The sequence below is a fragment of the Alligator mississippiensis genome, chromosome 3 (assembly GCF_030867095.1).
Source record: "Alligator mississippiensis isolate rAllMis1 chromosome 3, rAllMis1, whole genome shotgun sequence".
Classification (NCBI taxonomy): Eukaryota; Metazoa; Chordata; order Crocodylia; family Alligatoridae; genus Alligator; species Alligator mississippiensis.
In genome coordinates, this window is record NC_081826.1 from 276,657,431 (window position 1) to 276,679,903 (window position 22,473).

Consider the following 22,473-nt stretch of genomic DNA (forward strand, 5'->3'; position numbering starts at 1 on the left):
GCTCATCTGAAATGGACCTCCAAACTATTTTTAATGTATTCTCATAAGTCTACTAGAGTATTGGCCTAACTCTAAACATCAGGAGAATGCAAGTTCTTTACCAACCTTCTCCAAATGGAGAACCACCCCGCCCCCCTTCAAATCAATGGAGAATTGCTGGAGAACATGGATCACTTCACCCATCTTGGAAGCCATCTTTCAAAGGCAGACACTGAAGTGGAAATACAACACCACTTTGAAATGTGAAAGTGCAGCCTTTGGACATCCGAGTAAGAGAGTCTTCTTAAATCATGACATCCTTGCTGAAACGAAGCTTTTGTTTTATCAAGCTATTGTCATTCCAACTCTGCTGTATGGCTCAGAAATGTGGACCACGTAGAGAAGACATCTTAAGACCTTGGAAAAGTACCACCACCGGTGCCTTCCCAGCTAATCCAAAGGATCTTGTGAGGATAGATACACAAACATCAGCGTCTTGGCCAAAGCACATTCCAACAGCACTGAGGAATAGAGGATCATCCAAAACCAACTTCGCTGGACAGGTCATGGTGCTCACATGTCCGACTCCTGCCTTCCAAAGAGAATCTTTTTCTCACAGCTGAAAGAAGGTCAGTGAAGTAGCAGAGGGCAAATAACGCACTTGAAAGACACCTTGAAGGCAAATATGAAGAGGTGTAACATAGACATCAACATTTGGGAAACCCTTGCTCAGGACCGACCAAACTGGAGAAATGCTCTTTGGGAGGAACCTCAATGCTTTGAAACAGCTCATCAACAGGCAGAAGAGGAAAAGACGAACAGGTGAAAAGAACATTGTGGCAGGGCACTGGTAGCATCTACCACTTTAAGGACTGGGCCAGGGAGGGGCAGATGCTTGATGAGGGTGGCCATTTTAAGGCCCAGTTCCCCGAGCTGAGGGCAGCTCATGATCAGCCAGCAGAGAAGAAACACCTCTCTATTGAATTCTGCCAGGAACACCTTGGAGGCAAGCAGCTTAGACCTGACCCAAGGTACCCGACCGGTCCATGCTGGGGCCAGGACCCAGAGAGGGGTCAAAAGGGTCAGGGGCCCACTGTGAGGGATGCCCACAGAGCAAAGAAGCTCAGGGTCCCAACCGGCCTGAGATGGGGCCGGGGTCTGTTGGGGAGCCAAAGATCACAGAGAGGGGACCACAGCTAATGGGCAAAGGGAATGGCTGAGTTTAGCTTCCTGGGATGCCATCTGTGAGGCTTAGGCCACAGTGTAGGGGTGGAACGGAGCTGCGGATATTCCCCTAAACATCGGGGTTCACAGAGATTAACAGAGCACAGGAAGATCCTGAAGGCAAATAGTTGATAAGAGTTTGTCAGGAAAATGAATGCACAGCAAGGATAGGAATTGAGGCGTGTGTGTCCCTAGAGAGGCTGTCTACCCACAATCCTTAAAGCCTCTACATTTAGTTTCAGGTTCTGAAATATTCTAGCATCTGTCTTTGCATCTGCATGTGTGCATGTGTTTCCAAGTGGGGGAATTATTTTCTATGGAAGTTCTGACATCAGCTTCACCACTGTGCATCTGACTGAATACCCTTCAGTCATGAGTTAAGCAACATGACTAACATCTTGCACATACAGTTCATTCCCACTTTAAGCTTCTCTTCCAGGGGACAATTTGGTGTACGATGCAGCATTTTGTTTTAGTAGGGAATCTTCCCTCAAGTATTTTTATGTGGGAAGACAGAATGAAGTATTACACTTTGCACTTAGAGTAGAAGGTGGTAAGTTTTATGATGGTTCTTAGGTCCTAAGGGAGTTTCTCTCAATTTCTTTAATGCATTTTACAGTTCTGAACAAACTGTTCTGCAGGTATTTCTAGGAAATACAAGGAGGAAAAATTCAAAATAGTTCATGAGAGTCTGTTCTTGTCAAACTTGTTTAATTGTGCTGGCTCAAGATAGTCTGCTTATTCATACAATAATCCAAACTGATCTTAACTTGAAACTTTTCCATCCCTGCCACACAGGCAGCAAACCAAAACCCACTCAGGTGTCTTCTACCTGAGCATTGATAACTAGTCTTCACTGTAGCGTATTACCACCTTATTTCCAGCTCTAACCTGCAGCTTTGCTACTTGGCAAATAGGCTTGTAAATGACTAACCACAGAATAAAGCAAAGTTTGGCCCACTGTCCTTTCCTGGGGATTTCATTTGACTTTCTGGAGTCATATTTTCCAGCTGAAGTTAGTTTGTAATTAGGTTTTAGCTACAAGCAGTGAAATTATTTGCAATGTAGCATCTTACTGTATCAAATTAAACCCCTAGGTGGTGCACTTTGATAACTATGATATGCACAGCAATTAGCAATGGCAGAGTAAATATAATTACTGTTAATAGTACTAACACTATTCATGCTGTCCCGTTTAAAAAAAAAAAAACGGTTCTATGTGTATGCAGATGCTAAGTATTCTACATGGAAGAGCAAAATGTTAACTCCACATTCTTGGTGTTTCTTCAAACATTTCTTCATACCAACAACAAAAGAAATCCCCAAGCCTTCATGCAAAATCTTGGCCCAACAGTATTTCCTTGCAACTCAGAATTTGTGCTTTAAGCAGTTCTTGTAGAGTCACCAAACCCACCTCTTCTCCTGCACACATGAGGTTCTCTACTGCTGCATCAAGTACTCCTTAGCATGCTCAAATTCAGCAGTCAAAAAACCTCCTAGATAAAAATGTCCCTTTAAACGTCTCCATTCCCTTAATGTCCCCGCTCCCTGATCTCCCACTCTGCACACAGCCTGGAAGTACCAGCACTTGGTGATGCATATGGCCAATCTTCAAAGCACAGCTGTGGTGTTGCAAAGGCAAATCCATTGCCTATTAACAGCTCCATGGCTGCTTCCAGACAAGGTGTGTAACAGGTGTCCTGATCCTGTCAATGAATGGCCAATTTAGTAACCCTGAGGACTAGAGTTGTATCTTAAGTTAATAAAATAACTGGATGTATGAGGTATAAATAAGTTCCCCAAACCATTAATTATTGATTTGCCAAGATTTTTTCACTGGCTAGCTGCTTCATAATCTTATGTCTTTGGTGACAACTGAGTTGGGTCCTGACCAGTACAGTGCTCTCATATCCCAATGAATTCAATGGAGGATGAGATTGCTGAGCTTTAAAAGTATAAGAAGTCTTAAAAGCTTTTGGTCATACAGTCACAGATAATAAATACTTTGCTTATATTGACACTCCGTACCAGTGATTCTCCACCAGGGTACTGCAACACCCTGGGGTGCTATGAGATTCTTTTAAGGGTATTCCGGAGTGCCAGACAATGCTAGCACTGTTGGCATTCAAACATGGTTCACAAGATAAATCAAGAGACTTCTAAACGGAATTCAGAATGTTAAAAGTATTCTGACCTGTTGGGGGTCTTTCTGAGTTCTTTGCAATAGAAGAATTGCTCCATTATTTTTCTCAGTTGAAAATCAAGTGAAACTAGGAGCTGGCATTTTCCAAGAGGTGTCTTCAGTCTAATGAGGACTGCTTCGAGTACTGTTCCATACATGTAGAAATGGGCATCACATCTGTAGCTGGAATTACACCATTAATGTGGTGTGTCATGCCCAACAGAAAACATTCATTTTGTTGAAGGGGTGTTTTTGTATTGCACATATTAATGACATTTTTTCATGCCATGTAAATAGCAAGAAAGTAATTTAATTGGCATTTTCTGTTAACAACCCAGTGCCATACCAGAACACATTCCCTCACAGCACAGCATGGTTCTGCCTCTCAGTTTCCTACCAGATTTTTCTAATAGAAGTATTTAATGATACTGTTCCCTTTCTAAGGGCTAGCAAAGTAGCCTCCTCTAGCTTCCTGACTGGTGCACAACCTTTGATGCAAAGATCTTAATCCTCTCTCTGCTGAGGTGTTTTTTTCTGATTTTTCCTAGCAGCACCTGAAAGCTTAAGCCCTCTGGCCATCTACCAGGGATGCAGGAAGAATGTCTTGGCATAGAGCTCCCCACTCTTCCCCTGAGCCCTTCACCAGCAAGCCCTTAAGTTTCCCTATTCTCCCTGGAATCCCTTTTCTCCCTGAAGGTGAAAATCAACTAGCTTTTATCCTGTGCAGAAGATAGCAATATGATTACCACCTGGACTCCATTCTCCAGCTTATTTGCCTGCCACCTTTTGTTTCCTTAAAGAGATCCTGTTATGTCCCTTTCCTCTGCATCCACCATTCCTTAAGCAGATAGACCAGAACGGAATTAGAGAGAGCATTCTTCATGTAGAAGGCAAGACTCAAGTTTAGCTTGCACATAGGTGCATCTACATGGATTTTATACAGATACCTGACAGCAATGTAGTATATCTTTGACAAACACAACAATGATATCCTTGTGCCTCTGTGCACATTTAATGCATGTTATTAATCTGCATAAAAGATTTTAATAAACTGTTGCTCTCATTTCATTTTCTTTCTCCAAATCCCTCTCTGAGCTTTATTTGAGGATTAAATCCCAATGCGGAGGATCCAGGGAACAACAGACCAGTCAGGTTCTTCTCAGTCCCTGGAAAAATCATAGAGAAGATCCTCAAGAAATTCATCTCGAACCATTTGGAGGTAAAGAAGGTGATTAGGAACAGTCAGCATGGATTCACCAAGGGCAAGTCATACCTGACCAACCTGACTGATGATGAGATAACTGGTTCTGTGGATAAGGGGAAACCAGTGGATGTGACAGGGGGCAAGCTTGAGGCCAGGTCTCAAGCTCAACCCCAAACCCACCTGTCTGCATAGGGCAGTCCACCTAGTCTCGCCTGCCGTTATTTTGCTGTTTCTGTAACTGGTGGTAAAATGTGCCAGGCTGCCCATTCTATGCCCAGATGCCAGAGGGGCACTAGCCATGGCTCCGCACCTTCCCTATACCATGGCCCATTCCTCACAGATGGCATCATAAGGTCTTAACAGTTCTGGCTCCACACTGGGCCCCATAACATTTTAGTCTGGACCGCAACTAGATCCCTCCTAATCAGGTGGCCTACTCCACCCTCATTCTGGGCTGCCAAGATCCCTCCCACTCTGGCCCCCTCTCTGGGACCTTTGGCCACACAGGCCCTGGCCTTGCCTCTAGGCCAGTCAGAACCCCAGGCCCCCTGGCTCTAGGCATCCCTCACAGTGGGTGCTCTGGCCCTTTTGACCCTTCTGGTCCTGGCCCCAGCATTGATTATTTGAGGGTGCCTCAAGACTGGCTCCTGAGTAGCTAGCCTAGTCTCTTATATGGGTCTGCCTTCTTGGGCCCTACTACAGGGTTACCCATGCGGTTGTTGGGGCTGAGTTTTTAAGGCTCCCCTCACCTTTCACTGCGGAGCTTTGTGGTCCTAGCATTTGAATGATACTGCTCCACCACAGGCAGTCCCTCCAGGCCTTCCTACCCCAGCAGGGTGCAGTTTCAGGTCATGCCCAGGACCAGAAGCCTCCTTCCATCCCCATAGCTCCTACCCTTACCTTCAAGGTGTTCCAAGCAGTTGCTCAGCCAGGTAGTGTAGCCAAAGTAGCAACAGGCTGCTCACTGTTGACTATCTGCCTGGCCTTTGTTTGAAAATGGCCACCTTAATCAGGCATCTGCCAGCTGGCTGCTCCAGCCATTAAAGTGGCAAGCATCCAAAGGTGCACTGCCACACAACATGGGAGTTGCCACAGAGTGCAACCTCAGCAAGTTTGCAGATGACACCAAGCTGGAGGAGAGTAGGGCTAGGATTCAGAGTGTCACATTGGAGGATTGTACCAAAAAGAATCTCATGAGGGTCAACAAGGGCAAGTGCAAAGTCCTGCACTTAGGATGGAACAATCCCATGTACCAGTCACCCCACCTCAGAGTACTCACTTGTGTCTACATTGAACAATTGAATACAATAATGCTTGATTTGCAAACAGCTAATATTCCAAAAAAAATAAGCAGCTTACTAAAATAAATATATTTACTAACATTATGAAACAATATAACTGAATTATATGTAAAACTAACATCTGACCTAGTGAAACCTAAACACAAAGTACATTATTTAAGCCAAAATGGAAGTCTTGCTGACTGCTTTGGCATCAAAGTAAAAGGGACAAAGTTCAACCAACCGATTAACAAAGAAATTTAATCTCCTCTTAATTCCCTTTAAACGCAGAATCCTCTAAAACCAAAGCAAACTCACCATTCAGGTTTGAAGTTCCTTAAGGTTGCTGCAAATGTTGCAACAAAAAAATATTGCTTTCCTAGGTTAGACCTGACAGGAGAGTTGGGGAGGTCCATCAGCTTTTTGGAGGTGGTCTGATCACACGTGACACATAGCATTTGGCCTTGTTACATTCATGCAGACGTTTTGTCTTTATATTTTGGCTACCTAGTAGTAATGAGGTTCTTGTCTCCATTAGGCTTCTATCCAATTATCACCTAAAGAATTAGTGCCTGATTCCATAAACCTTTCTTGCAGGCAGGCACCTGAAGACTGATGCAACTGAGATCAAAAGCCATGTCTGTAAATTTGGACCTAAGTAATTATCCCCAGATCATACAGATAATCTAATACAGGGCTAGAAAGAGACCTTGGGTACTTGCTTTCAGGGATTTGTGTTTTATTTCTTTCTCCAAGATGCATGCACCTTACCTGAATAAGGTCATTGGGCCCTGTTCTGATACCTTTATTTAACTTTACCACTATGGTACTCCAAGCAATCCCATTGATTTAAATAGGGATAATCATGGACTTTAAATATTTAGCATGAATAAAGGTATGAGAATCTTGTACCCAGTTTTTAAATACCCTATTCATCGCTGTTTGTGCCTAGTGATTCCTTATAAAGAACAAAGACCGAGGAAAAAACAGGTCTCATGTGATCTCTGTTTCAATAATAGTCATATAGAGGAAGAACAGAGCTCAATTAAATCCAGTGAAGCATATAAAGTTTTGGCTTATCATAGCCTAGTTTATTTTTGGTCAAATGCAACCATTATTCAACTAAATTAAAGGGTAGATCTGAAATCAAAATATTCCTAGGAATTGTTTGTTCAGACTAAAAGAAAGAGGTCTTGTTAAAGAATAGTTCATGTTCCTACAAACAGGTACATCTAAGTAACGGGGATATTAAATCAGATGGGAAAACAAAGCAGAAAACAAAACTTTAAAAAGAGAGATGGAAAAAAAAAAAGAAATTGAAAGGAAGCCTTTCAAACAGGTCAGCTTTATACACATTGCTCCAAATATGAACAACTGCATAAAGTGTAAGGGACTCTCTTACCAAGGAGAATTTGGGCTTTCCATCCAAAGCAACAACTGTAATGCATCTAAATAATATTCACAATGTTCTAAATCATTCCCTACATAAGGAAAACTTACTGAGAGGGCTGGAAAAAAAGAAAAAAAAAAGTGAGTTCTCACTGATTATTTTCCATCAGGAAAAACAGGGATACCCTTACCTGGATCATTCCTCCTGCTCCATAGAGTCTCCCTAGATCCACGTAAGTCCTACATGTCTACCTGTCCCCTGCTCCAAACCCAAGACAGCACAGTTCTTTCATAATTAAGTTCTGATTACATCTGCTGAGGCTACAGGGTAAGTTTATAGACTAGCAGAAGCAGCTAAGTAAAGCAGGTGGTCTTATAAGGTTGGCTTATCAACACTGGGTGCATCTACACAAGACGTAGATCTATGACGTAGCTTGTTGCTCCAGTGACATAGCATCGACAGGCACACACTGTGATGCTGATACTACTGCACAATAGCTTGTTGCTACTGTGCAGTAGGGTCAGAAATGACCCATGAGCAACCAGGATAGTGCAATAATGGTGGTTACTACACAGTCATTTAGTACTTGCTACTACTAAAGCAAGTAGTAAATGACTCCATAATAATAACTGCACAGTCAAGGGCACATGTAGACATACCGACTGAGAGGCTAGGGAATGTGTGAAGGTGGCAATACCATGATGGTCACAACCACTGCTCCTTCAGACTTCCACTTGGTGTGTCCAGTCTTGGCACCCTCACCTCAAAGGAATGACAGTATATGGAACCTCATTGCTAGGGAAGCATCAAATTCTTCCATAATAATTAAAAATGTAAGGCACAAAAGAAACGTGCACTACAGCAGAGAAGTAATTAAAATAACTTATTACTGTCCAGGAGTTGATAAACTATTGGCACATCAGGTTTCCCAGGAATATCAGCAGTCTGCATCCTCCCTCAGGTTCCTATGCAGATGGAAGCTTTTCTCCTGCTCTAGTTTGCTCCATTGTTTGAGCTCTGATCATTGTATCTGGTTTAGAACAGGCTTTGAAAATATAAATTAAATAGGCAGGAAGTTTGGCACATGGCTGATCAGGCCAGGTGGCTACCTCTAAGTTGCATTTTTCCTGAAAGTCATATGGGAAAAGAATATTATTAATCCCTATTTTATCAATCTGTCAGCAATAAGGGATATTTTTCTCTCTGCTACTATGATATCCTTGTCAGTTGGCTCCAGTTCACATATGCCATCCACCCATGACTTCTGAATGCCTATTACTACCTGACCGTATCCAGGAGAGAAGCTGCAGTTCCTTGTTCCAGGTGAATGCTATAATAAAGAATCCAAATAGTACACTGAGGGTCAAGACAAAGGACTTGTTCATAATTTTTTCCAGTTCTCTAGATGCGTCTCTTAACCTCTTAGCCTGCCATGGATATCTGTGGATTAGTGTCTGAAAAACAAATTATGCTCAGTTATTTTTAAGTATAGAAAATACTGCATTGACAATGAGACAGTTAATCACTGGGGTAAGCAACAGCTACATCCAAGCTTTTGATTTGCTTAGTAGAGTAGGCTAAATGTGGCCCTAATGAATATCCTATTTAACCCCACTGAAGTTAAGACAAGTCCAAGATCATTCCACAGCATGCAGTTTGGGGCCTTTTCCTGAGATTGAGAGAGCAGGCAACAGAATGAGCAGTGCTAAAGGTATAGTAAGAGGTCAGAGAGCACTTTTGTACACAGTGTTAGGGTGAAGTTATATATTACACTTAGACCACACTAAGGGCATTTAAAAATGAGTGTGTATACATTACTGCATGGGCCCCTAACTGAATGGGGAAGGCAACCTAGTGACAAAAGAAGGCTAAAGTACTCAATGCCTTTTTCACCTCAATCTTCAAAGGCAAAGTCAGATCCCAGACTACTGTGCCTGGCAGCACAGTCTGGGGAGGAGGTGAACAGCCAACAGGGGCAAAAGAACAGGTTAAGGACTATTTGATGTGATGTGATTGAAGAGCTGTGGGTCATCATCTTTGAAAACTCATGGCTCTCAGGAGAGGTCCTGGGTGACTGAAAAAGGGCAAACATGGTGCCCATATTTAAGAAAGGGGAAAAGGAGGATCCAGGGAACTACAGACCAGTCAGCTTCACCTCAGTCCCTGGAAAAATTATGGAGCAGATCCTTAAGGAATCCATTTCTATGAACTTGGAGGAAAAGGTGGCGATTAGGAACAGATAGTATGGATTCACCAAGGGCAAGTCATGCCTGACCAACCTGGTTGCCTTCTATCATGAGATGACTGGCTATGTGGGTGCAGGGAAACCAGTGGATGTGGTCTACCTTGCTTTTAACAAGGCTTTTCATATGGTCTCCCACAACATTCTCACAGGCAAGCTAAGGAAGTACGGGCTGGATGAATGGAGTGTATGGTGGATAGAAAACTGACTGGAGCCTTGAGCTCAGAGGGGAATAACCAATGGATTGATGTCTAGTTGGCAGCTGTTATCAAGTGGAGTGCCCCAGGGGTCAGTCCCAGGATCTGTTTTATTCAGTGGTTTCATCAATGACCTAGAAGATGACATAGAGAGCACCCTCAGCAAGTTTGCAAATGACAAGCTGGGAGCAGTAGTAAATATGCTGGAGAGTAGGGCTAGGATCCAAAATGACCTAGACAAATTGGAAGATTAAGCCATAAGGTTCAACAAGAACAAGTGCAAACTCCTGAATTTAGGACAGAATAATCCCATGCATCAGTCAGGCTGGGGGCGGACTGGCTGGGCGCTCTGCAGAAAAGGACCAAGGGGTTACAGTGGACAATAAGGTGAATAAGCCAACAGTGTGTGTCCTTGTTGCCAAGAAAGCTACCAGCAGCATACCAAGCTATATTGGCAGGAGTGTTGCCAGCAGGTCAAAGGGAAGTGACTATTCCCCTCTATTCAGCGCTGAGGAGTACTGGGTTCAGTTTTGGGATACCCACTACAGAAAGAAAGTGGCTATATTGGGGAGAGTCCAGCAAAAGACAACAAAAAATGGTGAGACAGCTGGGACACATGACTTCTGAGGAGAGGCTGAGAGAATTGGGCTTATTTAGTCTAGAGGAAACAAGATGAGAGGGGATTTATTAGCAGTCTTCAACTACCCGGAGGGGGATTCAAAAAGAGGATAGAGCTAAACTGTTCTCAGTGGTAGCAAATGACAGAACAAGGAGCAACTGTCTCAAATTGCAGCAAGGGAAGCTTAGGTTAGATATTATGAGGAATTTTCCCACTAGGAGAGTAGTAAAACACTGAAACAGGTTACCCAGAGAGGTAGAGGAATCTCTGTCCTTGGAAATTTTTAAGACTTGGCTGGACAAAGCTTTGGCTGGGATGATCCTGCTTTGAGCAGGGAGTTGGACGAGATGAGCTCCTGAGGTCTCTTGTAACCCTAATTTTCTATGATTAAATATCATTAGCTTGTGCTAAGTGCACTCTGAAAATCTCAAAATTATGCCACTTGAAACAAGTGTTAGCTCTGGGCCATGCTACCCAGCTCATGCTAGGGTAACTTCAGTCTGCTCCACAGAGATAAAAGCAGCAATGTGCAACCCTCCTGCAACCCAGGATGTACCACTTCCACCTCTCAGCCCCGCATTCCCCAAGTCAAAGCAGGGATACAGCCCAGGGGTATTTTTAAACATTCAAGCACTACATGAAAACCTCCCAGAGCTGTGACACTTGCAGTTGTATAAGCAGCAAAATGTGCATCAAGAAAAGCGTAAAGAAAATGGGAGCAGTGCACTTCTGAACTAACACACCTCAGAGGTGCTTTAGTTTAAACACGCAGTGCACTGCCACCATTTTCTCAGTACTGACATGCATTTCACCATTTATACAACCGCACGCAGGAAAGTGCAGTGTACATCAGCTCCCATGTGGAGCAGACTCAATCAAGTCTGCTCTGAATCAGCGTATCTCCAGCGCATCCAAGAACTAAAACATACCTGTATAAGTGCCCCAGGTGTCCTGACTCCTTGCCACACCTCTGCTCACCAGCCCTTTAGTGTCAAGTCAGAATTATAAATGCAAGAAACAACATTAACCCTATAGTATTAACACTTAATGTGCCACTACTTGCAGCACATTCTAATTTTAAAGCGACTTAGACTATACTACATCTGTGGAATGTTAAATGTAATGTATAACTTCACCCTTACAAGTTATTTTTTCTTGGCAAATGTCCAAGTACTTACTTTCAGAAGAAACTGCTATGGTCTTGTGAATGGTGGTTTTTTAGAAAGTTTGTGGCAAGCATCATCTTGATCATTACTACCACAGTCCTTTCTTGAAGCAAAGTACTTTCCTGGAAAGTGAACATTAACATTTGAATGGAGATCTACAAGAAGGGAACTCCTGCATGCCTTTTGTGCCAGGAATATATTATATATATAGTATAAAGAGATTGCACTAAATACATCCAATGGGCGCATCTACATGAAACAACTTACTGCATGGTAGACTAATCTGTGCAGTAAAGCATCACCATCTACAAATGCACTGCATTTACTGCACAGTAGATTAGTCTACCGTGTGGTTGGCTACTACCTATAGATACAGGTATTAGATTAGCCATGCAGTAGCACGTGTAGACAGCTGACAGGGAGCAAATAGCTTTGAGTCAGCCCAGGCAGCAGGGAGTGGGAGAACTGCCACCCAGCCCCACCCCCCGCAATCAGCAGATCAGGTTGCAAGGCCAGGAGGCAGCTGCTCTAGAGGCAGGACAGGTCCCCCACACCCCCCAGAGCCCAGGCCTAACCTCAGTGCCCCCTGCCAGCCCAGAGCTCCCCCTGGCTGCTGTGGGGTGGTGGGGAAGAGCAGGGCAGGAGTAGCCCTGCACTGAACTGCTCCCTTCGGGAACAAATTTGCTCCCAGTGGGCATATGTTACACATGCTCCCAGGGAAAGCTTACTGCACATTATTTTACAATGCAGTAATCTTACACAGGTATAGGTTGTAGCTGTTTTGGTCTAAGGACATAGGCAGACAAGATTCTTTGGGTAAATTTGAGATCTTTTATTAGACCAACTCAAATAGTTGGAAAAATTCTTCTTTACAAACGTCCAGTTACCAATACCCTTCATCAAGCTGAAGAAGCATCTGCAGTTGATCTGTCCTCTTCCTGGATGGAATAGTAAAGAAGCCAGAAGAGCCAATATGCATGCGAGAAAACCAGTCAGTAAAAATGTAAATTGAGGTAGTCAATGGGTAAGAGACAGGTGCTGGGGGGGGGGGGGGGCGTGGGTGCAGAATAGCTGCTAAATAGTAGAGAGGTTGCATGGGGAGTCCGATGTTAGGCAGATTATAATGTATCATAAATCCAATGTCTATAATTAGTCCATGATTTTTTGTATCCAGTAGGTTGATAGAGTGACATTTGTAGGCTTTTCTGTCCTTTCACAGCTTGCAAAGAAGAATTTTTCCAACTATTTGTATTAGTCTAATAAAAAGATATTGAATTTACCCAAAGAACCTTGTAAGCTTACAGCACATTAATAACACATGTAGATATGCCCAGTCTGTCTCAATTCTCTCTTCCAGTGGGAAGCTGACCTGGAAAGTCTTGACATATTCTACCACTTGGGAGATAGAGACCATTATTTCTATACAATAGCACCCAAAAACTTCAGTGAAGTTTGAGGGCCTCATTGTTCTAAATGCTGTACACAAACGGAGAGCGAGCTCTTAATATAAACAGGATACAGTATACAAATAAAAGAGAGATGAACAGAGGCCCCCAGAGGTGATACAAATCAGTCACACAGCTCTTAAATGACATAACTGAGGCTAGAATCCAGCTTCTAAATGAAGAGACCACTTCATTTAGGCCTTGCATGGCTGAATTGGCTGAGAGATCAATTTTGATTTTTTTTCTGCTCCACTGCAATTTTCTCTAACTAAAATCAGTTTTGCCTATTTTTCATTTAATTTTAGAAGTTCTGATCTGTTTCAGTTACATGGTGCCTTCCTATTTGGGATTTTGCTAGTGTTGATATTTTATTTGTATAACTATTAAGTTCAGTTAGATAATATAAGCTAATATATTAGAGCTGCATACTCATGCCCCAGCCAGTCTCATCAGTATCTACACATGCATTGCAGTGGAGTATATAACTTCATTATAGGATAGTACTTGTGTTTGGCAGTACTATCCTACAGTAGAGTTAATTAGTTTACTCCTTCCTAATAGCACCACATGTGTGGATGGTAAAGTTTTACTGAAGAGCTAATCAAGCAACTCTGCAGTAAATGTCTCATGGAGATGGGCCCAGAGAGAATTAGTTGTGTAAAGTCTGAGGATCCAGAGAAAAACTCGGGACCATAGGTCCTTCCATGTTGTTTCTTTCAACATCCCATGGAAAAAGCTTACAACTAACTTCCCATGAAGTGGTAACATTTAACTCCTGTCAATAAAGAAGGTGAAGGCTTGAAGCAAGAGTTAAAGTGGAACAAGGATCCCAAGGACTGTAAGGTATCCATTGCCATGAATGACCACCTCACAAGGCATTGTACAGATCAAACACTTTCAGAATAAAGCCAAAGGAGAAGAAAGGATCAGTTAGTCATATAGTATCTCTCTTCCATGCATAAGAGAAGATATTGTAAAACACTAAAAGAAAAGCATAGTTTAAGTTGTAGTTTTATGGAACATTGGGATGCTTTCTATGGGGAGAGGAGAATGCGTATATTTTGGACCACCTCCATCTTACTGAAAGGGAAACCCATCTCCCTTCTGAGTTGCCAAACAGTCTTTAAACTAAGGGTTTCCCAGCAAAGTGAAAGGGGGATAAACCCAATGCATACGCTCATATGCAAAATCCAGGCTCAAGGTAGCTTGAATGTGAAGAACTGAGGCAGGGTTTATGCAGGGATGATCCTGCCTAGAGCACTGGGTCAACTAGATGACCTCTTGTGGTCCCTTTTAGACATTTTTCCATGATGATATGATTATTCAGGGATGGAACAGAAAAAGGTCTTCAGTTTCTTATTTACCAGCATTAGAAGATTTGGTGCACAGGCAATTAGGCATATTACATTTATGAAAATATATTTGATGTTGCTCACATTACTCAAACACAATAGTATGATTCACATGACTAAAATGTAAAAACATTACTGATTTTACCTTTTACTTAAGGAAGAAAGAGCAGAAGGACTGTGGGAAGGGCAGTTGACATTAAGGATACGTTAAATCTCAAGCAAGTTCTCAACCATTTTAAACTCAAGGCACCGTTCTATAAATTCTCAAAGTGTACCAGCATCCCACTCAAACCTTATTTAAATGCATTAGGCATATTATAATATTACAATTAATCGGTTGATCGATAGTTAGCAACTGATTAGGCAAATATGATAATTATATTGTAATTATATTCACCCCGCTACCACCAGCACCAAAGCCAGGTCGATCTGTGCCATGCACATCCTGCAGAGCCAAACAATAGGTTATTGGGTTAAATATGGGAAGATGACCCAGGTTCACCCAGCAAAGTGTTCTAACCACCAGGCCATAAGCTATGCATAGCCCAGAGCACTTCTACTATGTGGGCAAAGTCAATCTTCAGCCATATTGGCAGAATGTACTCATAGGCAGGCACCTGTGTGTGTGTGGAATTACTGGAATTCTTATTGAAATAGTCGGTTTTGTTTGCTTGTCTATTTTTAAAGAAAAGAATGAAAAATGTAAACATGGCAAAAAAAAAGTTACACGAATGATTCAGAGCATTAAAATAAGAGAGTAAAGACACTCAGTCTATTTAGTTTGTCTAAGAGAAGATTATGGTTCGTAACTTTCCATCCAACTGTTTTCCAACTTGGTCATGTACTCACATGAGAGACTCTGTGGTGCATCACACAAGATGAAATCTGACCAGAAAGCCTGATCTGTGGAAGGCACTTGCTTCTTGATCAAGACCTTTTAGGAGTTATTAGAGCAGTCTTTCCAAATCCTTTCATTTTTTTAAATTTATGCCAAAAATAATTATGTCAAATAAAGTAAAAGCTCCTGGGTGTGGGGACAGGTGGGACATTTTGCAACTTGTTCTAATAAACAGGCAGCTTGACCACAGTCAACAAATACCTACCTGAGGTATGTATTATGCTAGGTGTGACTTTTCAACTCAACAGAAAAAGACAAAAGGAGATCTAAAGTGAAAAGTATTTTTTCCCTCTTTTACCACAACTATAAAAAAAAAATATAGCAAATATCACCAAGTTCACTTCACATGAGAAGTTTCTTGTTACACATATGGATAGTTAACAGAGAACCTTGGTGAACCGCTCTGCGTGTATGGCATGTAAATTATAGACCACACTAGCAAAGTGTACAAGCATCATGGTCACCCCTCAGACCTAGGACCTTCAACACTAAAACCACAGAAGTCTACTACTTGAGTTAAAGGAGAACTAGCCATTAGTAGTTAGCTATTTTGATTACTCAGGTCTAGCCACTAGAAGGAGACAATTACATGCACTGAATCAGAACATTATAGTAGCTGATGAACTTTTTTTGCTGACTCTGATCTCTGTAGCAGTCAAAGTCAGCATATCATTATATCAACATTGTTTCTGTCATGAAGATTTGACAAGGCAAATCTACTTCAGTTTTTGTCCTCTTAATTTTCTGTAGACGCTCAGACAAATTAAAAGGGATGGCTAAAATGAATGAGTGAAATGTATATGCAGCAGCAACATTCAGTTGTCTATTTTAGAATTTGGAAAAATGCTTCAGCATCTTGTGGGAGTGGGGGCAGTAAGATAGTTGGTAACATAAGAAACAATTATCCATGTGAGGAATGTATAAGAGTAGCAAGTTCTTTGTGGACTCTTCAAGACAGCTTTTTAAAAATAGCTTCCTTAAGGGATCTTTCCCCATCAGTGGTTTCTGAGAGAGAAATTCAGAAATGAAGAACTCCAAGTTGCATATATACAATATACCTGCAGCTGGTCACAGAACAACCCTTTCAGCAACAACCAATGAAAACTTCTCAGACTGCAATTTGGACCAGGCCAGACCAGGCTTGTCCAACATACGGCCCGCCAAGGCATTTTCTGAGGCCCGAGGTGCTGCGACGGGAAACGAAAGTTTACTTTCATTCCCATCCCTTGTCTCTTCCCCAGCACCTCAGCAGCTTCCTAATGGCTGCTGAAGGGCTGGGGACGGAACAAGGTTCCCACAAGCACCGCGTCAGCTTGATGTTGCCGACGCGGTATGTGTGGGAAGAGGAGTAGCCGTGCCTCTCGGGACAGGATGAGCCCAGCCGGAGCAGCAGGGGCTCGGCTGCACTTTCCCCCTACCTGCGCCGGTCAGTCCCGAGTGGCACATGACTCCACCGCCACCTCTGCTGGCTGGTGCAGACACAGCCAGCCTCCCCCCATCCCCAGCAGCACATGAGAAGGCGACTTCAGCTGCACGCCACTTTTCCGGCCCATGCTGACCCGGCTGAGTCCGTCCCATCCGGCTGAAGCTGGCTTCCCACAAGCTGCTGGGGACAGGAGGAGACTGGCCGAGTCTGCACTGGCCAGCAGAAGAGACAGTGGAGCCATGTGCTGCTCAGGATGGGATGAGCCTGGCCGGAGCAGCAGTGACTCAGCTGCATTTTCCCCCTGCCTGCACCGGTCAGTCCCGAGTGGCACATGGCTCCGCTGCCACTTCTGCTGGCTGGTGCCAACCTGGCCAGCCTCCTCCCCTCCCCACTAGCAGGTGGGAAGCCAGCACTGGGGGGCCTCAGCAGGCGGGGTCCTGGCATGACCGCTGCGGGGCAAGGCGGCGGGAGCCGGTGTCTGCCCAACCCCACGCTCCGGGCTCACAGCGCTGAGGCTGCTGGGGCTGCATGCATGGGCGACCAGGCACCACAGTGAGCAGGGCCATGCAGACGGGCAGGTGAGGGGCTGTGGTGCAACAACTGCCTCGCTCCAGCCCCCCTCAGGCAGTGTCGGCTCATGGGGCTGCGCTGCTCAGGAGATGGAGATGTGGAGCTATTTATTTCTCCTCTTCAGTCTCTGGGCCAGTAGCTGGCTGGGTGCAGAATGGGTCCCTCCTGCCCCTGCCCACCAGCAGCTACCATGAACCTTGCAGTAACTGGCAGGTGCAGTAGAGCTACACAGGCAGGGTCTCTCTGGCCCAGGACAGAGGGTGTTCGACTATGGCTCGCTGGCCCACTGAGTGATAAAAAGTTCATGATCCAGCCCCACATTCAAAAAGGTTGGACACCCCCGGGCTAGACAGTTGTTTTAAGTCAGGCTCTCTGCTATTCAAATGTATTAAGAGTTGACTCAAAAATAATTAAAGGTCACACAGGCTTTAATATACATCTGTGTAAGCATATGCATTGTAACATAACTAGTGTTAAACAGGCCATATCAAGGTGTACAAAAATTATCTGGTATGTTAATAAGACAAAGTGTTTCCAGGGTTATGGAAACAAAGTCAGTAACACCAGTCCACAGAGAAGGTAGCTGGCAATGGATCAGCATTCACATTGCACCAACCATCCTGCTTTGCACCAGGGAACCTAATGATCCTCCGAGCAAACTGAATTCTGTGAACTTTGAGGAATCCCAGTGTCATTGAGACCACCACTCACAGAGAGACAGGTTTGAAAGGTAACTATACAAGCTGACACCAGCATAGAAAACAAGCAGAACTTAAGGAGGTGATATTATACAAATTCTGATCCATGTATACTGATTTATATACAGAGCAACTCTGGATTTAAATCAGGATAGCAAAGACCAGAATTTAGCTTAATGCTTTTGCACTTCTGAGGGTAGAAATGATTCAGGATCCTCTGAACACCAAAAGATAAGGTTGTATTAAAAAGAGATAGCTATTGAAAAGTATCTTGGCATAGCTAATATTATCTGCTAACAGCTTAGGAAAAAGCAATACACTGATGTACAGAACTACAGCTCTAAGTCCTAGATTCTTTTTCTTCCTGTGCCTCCAACCTTTCCTGTGACCATGAACAGGTTACTTTCTTTCTCTGGGCATAAAATGTAAACCCCTATCTTACAAGGTTGCTATGAGGATTTGCTCACAATCTTCACAGGCTAGGACTCTTCAGTTTAGAAAGGAAAAAGCAGGGTGGGGGGGAAGGAATACAATACAAGTTTATAAAATCATAAAGGGAATTACTGAATTGAGTGAACAGGGACCTGTGTGTCACCCAGTCAAAATACTGACACTAGTAGGGGTCACCAGCTGTAATTAGTAGGTGACAAGTTTTAAACTAACAAAAGGTAGTACTTTTTTTTTTTTAAACCACAACATGTAATTAAACTGATGGAATTCATTGCTATCTGAGGTGATGGAGACAGATAGCATAGGTGGGTTCAAAAAGGGACAGTGTAACAGGGAGCAAGCTCAGGGCCAAGTCTTATGTTCTTATGTTATAATTCTTGTATTTGTGAAGCAAATTGGATTGTGTGGTATCTGAATTCACTTTAAATGAGACATGAAAGAAATACAAAGTACAACGGGCACCAATGTAGTTAGTGTGATTATAGCAGTTATCTAAAAACATACAAGTCAGGGCAATGTGGCACCTTATAGATTAACTCATTTGGAGAGGTATGACCTTTCTTAGGCTATGGCCTACTTAATCAGATAGCAGCTATCCCTGCTTTATCAGAAGGGGTATGAGAGATCCTGGGATACTGGAGGACTTCAATTTGGGCACAATTGTAGGGAGTGTGCCACACTTTAATGGAACGGGAGCTGGGTAGTGAGGATCAGAGGTAATTCTACCCCAGAGTGGCATAACTTTGAGCCAAATGATGAGTGCTTAAAGCCACTTTGAAGTGTTAATGTGCAGACGGTCCAGGGATTAAGAGCTCTTGGAGCCACCCAAAATTACCAAACAACAAGGTCCTAAGACTGTTCATACCTTTCTGAATGAGTTAGTCTATAAGGGTGCCTGTAGACACGCGGGGAGGCTGCTCCAATGTGCTGTAACACACTCAATCCTGTCTACTAGAACATGCTAATTAGCACATTCCAGCAGCCTTTGTGTCTCGTATATCACCATCCCCATGCTTCAAATTGGGGGGAGGGGGGCTTTAACTAAAGCTCGTTTGACAAGCTATAGTTAAAGCACCCCAACTGCCATTTTGAAGCATGGGGACACTGATACAGAAGATGCTGTGGGTGCTTCAATTAGAGTGGTCCTTAGAGCCACTGTGATTAAAGTGCCACCCGCAAGGCGCTGTTGGTGAACTCAGACTCAGACTGGTGGGGTGGTAGAGCATCCCATGGGAGCAGGGGAGGGGGGGATTGCAGCCAGCCAGCAGCAGGGTGGAGAGTGGGGAGTTGGAGCCAGCCAGAAGCAGGGGGGTTTGCAGCCGCCATGCTACTGGCTGGAGTGCCCGGCCAGCTACAAACACCACCACCCCCCTCCAGCTGGCTGCAAACCTCCCCCCCACCCCTGCTCCTGTGGGATGCTCCACCGCCCCATCAGTCTGAGTTCACCAGCCACGCCTGCCACCCCCCACCCCTGGAACATGTGTCAAAATGCCCTAAGGTGCCACACTACCATGCCTTCTGCTTAACTTTAGACTAACCTGAATAACCACCTTTATCTAGAAATGTGTTAATGAAAATCCTGATGAAGAAGAAATAGCCATTCTGTATAATTAGGATAAATGCATAGGCAACTTTCTAAAAAGTAATAACATATATGTTTTAATAAATGATTAATCAACTGTTATAAAGGCCAACAGGTCAATAGATTGCTTTTACCTACAGCTTATAACCTTATATATTATATAAAGCTGCATTTACAAGAATACAACACACAGTACTTCTATTTATAACAGGCTTATAATACTTATATATTTTATTATAAACTATTCATAAAAGTAACTTTGATAAAAAATGTGGCCAAAAATTCTTACCAGTCATTAGAACAAATGTTACAACCAGCGAACTCATGCCATGGCTTATACGGTGTTTAGTTTGCTCTACAAAGTACATGCCACTTTGGCCACTGCTCAGAGTGAGGCAAAGATGAGAGTGCATGAAAGCATATCAAGTCTTACAGCGTAATGGTTTGTACAAACAAAGGGACATGAGCTGTTTTGAAAAAAAATGTTCCTTACTGTAATTCGCTATTGAGGGCTGTCATGTGTAACACTGGAATGGTTTTCTATGACTACTGTAAACTGTGGTTTCTTTAAACTAGAATGAAAAATGCCAGTGGCACATTCTTCGCTTCTTCCTTTTTTTCCCTGAATTAATTTGATTTGCTCTTTTGCCATCTCATGTTCCACAACTAAATTTCTACTCTGTGAGAAAAGCTTGCACTGCTGATCCTCTCTCACTGCTTTTAAAACAAATGGACTCTCAGATTAAAAACGAAGAGGAAGACACTTGAATTTTTTGTTTTAACAAAAAATATGAAAAGACTCATTAGTAAGCTTTTAGAGTGAGATAACAGGATGGTTTTCCTATGTAGGAAATAACTCTAAAAGGGATCCAGGAAAAATGATTTGCTGAGAATGCAATCACATGAGTCCCAAGAGGAAGGAAAAAGACTGGTTGTTTAAGGTCACAGTTCAAGGGATAGAACAGTTGATGACCATGCTTATAAAATTCAGCCAGAATCCCATCAAAATAATACTTGTATTGAGCATGTGAGGTAAGAATAATAACTAGGTGTCACTGCACACTTTTGTCACAAGGATATGAAAAGCAGCTCTTAAATGTCAAGTCAGAGTTTTTCTTAAAAGCAGCTCAGGGTGTTCTAAGCAAGGGCTTCAAGTTTTAACATGAGACATAATATTCATGAGTGCATTAATACATACATGGAGTAACATTATTAAATTGCATTGTGACAGCATTAAACAAGTAAGAAAATTCACACTTATCATGAAGTCACAATGAGGCATGTTAAGGAAATCATTCTGAGGTGATAAGTGAGATATATATATATACTAAAACTTTAAAAAAACCCCAACAATTTTTAAATAGCTGCAGCTGTTTGGGGAACTTGCCTGGAAACATTTTGGTTAATGTTTTACACTCTGTGTAGCCTATGGAGTTTAAGCATTTAATATATATCCCCTTGATAGAGCTTCATTCAGAATTCTATAATGAAGCTTGAAGTCTCCAAAAGGTATTCTACAGACATCATCAGCTTCTTGAGAGATTTAGTAATGTCACCTGAAATGTACCATAGAATTACTCTTAACATATTTACCCAAATCCAAGATGACTTTGAATTTAAGACAACTCCTTAAAATTTAGAATCTATACAAAGAAAATGATAAATTTGTTATTATTTTCTATGTATGAAATCTAATTATTGAACGGTTACTTAAATTTTTTCTTCCTGCACTGCTGTGGCAGGGAAAGCAGCAGCACTAGGGCAACCATGGGCACACAGCCTGATTCCAGATGCTGGCCAGGCTCCCTGCTGTTGGATCACCACTGCTGAAGCCCCAGGGAGCACCTGGGAGAACCCCAGGACCCTAATAAGGCTGTTGGGGTCAGCCCAGTTGCTGGTCCCAACCTCCCCTCCCCCACCCTAGGCAACATGCCATACACCAGAGCGCACTTGCACGGGCACTCTCTGGGGACAACTATGTATCACTGCTATTTGTCTCTGGGGAAAAACATGTGAGTGCTTATCTGGACATGCCAGCTGAGTGCAAAATGGTAGGGAGTGATGACAAAAATGAAGGACTGGGATACAGATCTGAAACCACGCTTCCTGATTCACCCTGTCTGAAAAACTGCCTGAACCAGAGAGCTTCATCATCTGAATACCTTCCTTGTATTCAGATGTAGATCTGACTCTGGATCTGAATTTTATGATTCAGGCCCATTTTTAATCAGAATTGCTTAAACATAAGAGAGGGAGAGTTATTAGGATGCCATATATTTTTAAATGAAATAAGGAACACTACACAGGCAACAAATAAAGACTGTCTAAAAATAGAATAACCAAGCCTCCTAAAATAACTTTCAGAATCTTTAGTTTTTATAAATAATGACTTCTGGCACAAGTTGTAGGCTTCAACGTACATTGTCTGATATATACGCTACTGAATAAACTTTGATAACCTCCAGTCTCCTGGAACACTGAACCATGGTTAATACCACAGCAGAATCAAAGAATACATGACTGGACTACAGCACTAATTGCCGTATTGTTCTACTTTATTTTGTTTTCT

General features: G+C 42.8%; 1 long non-coding RNA gene across 10 annotated transcripts in view; it reads right to left on the reverse strand.

Moving 5' to 3' along the window:
- LOC109285320 (uncharacterized) overlaps window positions 1-22,473 on the reverse strand; it is a 230,422-nt gene that overhangs the window by 142,468 nt on the left and 65,481 nt on the right. For 6 of the 10 annotated variants that reach the window (XR_002093075.2, XR_009461150.1, XR_002093066.2 and 3 more), the window contains exons 2-3: window positions 11,496-11,605; window positions 8,542-8,713 (exon numbers count right to left, since the gene is read on the reverse strand). This is a non-coding gene — a long non-coding RNA (uncharacterized LOC109285320). Of the gene's footprint in view, window positions 1-3,397; window positions 3,569-7,918; window positions 8,022-8,541; window positions 8,714-11,246; window positions 11,301-11,495; window positions 11,606-22,473 lie in introns of all 10 variants that reach the window. The other 4 variants (XR_009461151.1, XR_009461148.1, XR_002093071.2 and 1 more) reach the window with 3 other exon arrangements.